Source organism: Spermophilus citellus, assembly GCF_964194105.1.
Source record: "Spermophilus citellus genome assembly, chromosome: 2".
Taxonomy (NCBI): Eukaryota; Metazoa; Chordata; class Mammalia; order Rodentia; family Sciuridae; genus Spermophilus; species Spermophilus citellus.
In genome coordinates, this window is record NC_138183.1 from 202,634,446 (window position 1) to 202,637,877 (window position 3,432).

Consider the following 3,432-nt stretch of genomic DNA (forward strand, 5'->3'; position numbering starts at 1 on the left):
TCGGCCTCGGGAAGCCCTACAAAACCAAATGGCAAGAAGTTACCTTGGGTACTGCAGCAGTAGCGAACTCAAAAAGCATTAAGGTTCCTAGATTCCTGGTCTGAGCCAAAAGCTCAAAGGGCATTTTCAGAATTTAAAATGTTCCATGGGCTTATAAAACCAAAAACTTGAAAACGGTGTCATTTAATAATAAAGCAATGAAATACTAGCAATGAGAAAATGTGCCTTATTAGTGGAATTCTGAAGGAAAATGTTAACCCATTATGACAATCGGCTTGAAAAACAATAAATCACTGAAAAATCCAAACCCATATATACTTGGTGAGATGTAACCCAGTTTCTCCTCCTATATAGTGATATCTATAAATAAACCTTGGTACTGAAATGTACAAATCTGCAGAGCAATAATGAAAATTGACTTTCGAAGTTTAGAATTTCAAAATTTACAATTTTACATGGACCAGGAACCAAAAGCAAAGCTGTGGCACATGCCTGTAGTCCTAGCTGTTTGGTTGGCTGAGACAGGAGGATCACAAGTTCAAAGTCAGCCTCAGCAATTTTGTGAAATTCTAAGCAACTCAGGGAGATCCTGTCTTTAAATAAAATAAAATTTAAAAAAGAAAAGCAAAGCTGTTTCAAAACCCAAACCAATTCAATTGTCATATATCCTAAAGAGCTATTTACTCAGCTGCAGACAAGCATCAAAAACAATAAGGAGTTTAAGGTTCAGCCTGCAAATAACTTAACCTGTTCATGATCAAACACAAATAGTGGCAAGAACCACTATTTGATTTCATAAAGTCTATTGTGTCTTTGCCAAAAAAATAAAAAATAAAGGATATTATACATGAATTACTAGTATTAACTCTTTGGCTACCTAACATTGATGCCAGAGGATATGTTTGGCCTGTTATATACAGTGTGACTCAGTTATCTACGTGTGGAAAATAAACTGATTCCTGGTAAACTGAATTGGTTCTAAATTAAGAAAACCCATGATTCCAGCTATTGTTGAAGCACACTGGAAAACACAGGAGACAATTTGAAACTAAGCGAGTCAGAACAGGTTTTATTCTAACTCAAAATTTAACACTTTCTACTGTAGTTCACCCACATTCTTGAACCCCTTAGGAAAACTGGGTCATATTTAGATAGATTTAACTCTCCAACCTTCTACAATCACAAATTATGGTGGTTATAATCCCAACACAGAAGGAAAGAATTCATGGATGTGAAAACAAGCCACAGATTTTAACAGAGCTCCAGGTAAATTCCACCTGCAGCTTACAAAGCACTTTACAAAGCTTTTGTTTTGTTTTGTTTTGTTTTGTTTTGTTTTGTCTTGTCTTGTTTTGTTTATGGGGACTGAAGGGAGGCATACATAGCATGCTAAGCACAAGCTCTACACTGAACTAGTTTCTTAAGTTTCTATTTCTAAAACCATTAAAACTTCTGTTAAAGTCCTGTTTTTCTTGTGACATCTGTAAAGAAAGACTATTCAACAGAAGGCATCAAGATTTTTCACTATTCAGACCCAGAAGAGTAATTATTTTCATCTCTGAAAGCTATTGCTACTTCCTCTTCTGTGTGATGAAATAATGTAAGAAGGCAATAATGAGATACAAATAATTAGTTTTGTCTGCCAATTCTATTTGCAAATTATGCATGGGACTTTTTTAATTGCTAAAAAAAACCTTTATTAAATCTACTCTTGACGTTAATTTTCTAAATAATAATAATCTTTTGTAAATATAGTCTTGTGTCTAAGACCCCACTTTATGAATATTAGTCAATGTTAATACTAGCCAAATATTTATTAGAGACACTGACATCTAAAATATTTTAATGCCATTTTGAGTGGCATTAACTTAGTAATTTGCATTAACCTAATGTTCACATCATTTAATCAACAAGGCCAACTATGTGTGTATACAATGCTAAGGAAGATTGTAAACTCTTTAAGGACACAATCCTGTTCTATCTTGCTAATAGTTACATGCTATATTTCCAGCATAATGCCCAGCATGAAATAAATTACAATAAATACCTTGTCTGAAAAAAAATGAAAGATAAATAAGCCAAGTACAGAGGCACATTCTCTCCTGAGAATGGTTTCTCAGGAGGCTAATAGAATTGCTTGAGCCTAGGAGTTCCAGGCCAGCCTGGGCAACATAGGAAGAATCTGTCTCAAAAATGAAAAAAAAAAAGTAGTTAGAAAAATAAATAAAAACACTCTCCATTTAAGTTACAATCCTGTAGAAGCATGTAACTTGTAAACAACAGAATGAAAAAATAATAGCTATAGGGAAGATACTAGCAACAAAAAAGCAAGAGAGATAATTAGCATTAGCCAGCTGTGGACTTTAATCACAATATATATGCAGAAATATACACAGACTATTGAAAATATGAAGCACTTGGAGGAGGAATTTAGTATATTTAATGCCTAATTTAGGAACTTCAGAGATACACTTTCCCATGTCCCCATTATTCAGTACCCGCAACACAAAGCCAAGACAAGATTTGAGCATAAACATCCTGACTCTAATTTGGATAGCATGAATACTGTTCCTTTCATCCTCTCTCCTCCACCCCCAAGCCATTTCCTCTGTACTGTCTTCTGTCAGTCTAATGAAAGTTTCCTAAGCTTTAGAAGCAGTAGCTTTGGTTCTCTTTGTATAGAGAAGTACAATGCACTCTGATTACACGGTAATATTCCATACAGATGCCTGGCAACACATCTAGCTAAGGGTCTGTTTAATATTTAACTTTGAGGGACTTAAAATTATTATATACCAAAATAGAACTCGACATCACAGAGATGGGCTTTACTTCCTTTTGCTATTTTAAATACCGCACTTAAGCACAGTGAGTTGTTTGGGTTTTCAGGATCATGGATTTTGCTTTGGCATGGTTTTTTGTTTGTTTTTTTCTCTTGAGGGCTAGATGGGTTGATTTTCTAGCAAGACTTTAAGGTTTGAAGCTTTAGTACCCACAAAACAATTATTTCCTCCTAGGTATTCTGCCTGTATTATTATTATATATAGTTATTAAAGGGGACAACAGGAAATTATTTATGCCTCATGATCTAAACCTCAGGGTTTCTCTAAGGCAGGCACTGGGAGAGGTGGTTGGCCTAGATGACCTTTAAGTTTTCTAGGCCATATGTTTCCAAACATCCTTTCCTTTTTTATTTTTTAAAATAAAAACATTGTTTTATTGAAACAGATAAATGTAAATGCTAAAGATTGAATCATCCCAAAACATTTTTTGAAAAATAATTACTGATCACTAATTTATAACCTCAACAAACACTAATTCTTTAAAATTTTTTTTATAGTAGATGGACACAATTCCTTTATTTCATTTTTATGTGGTGCTGAGGATCGAACCCAATGCCTCACACGTGCTAGGCAAGTACTCTACCAACTG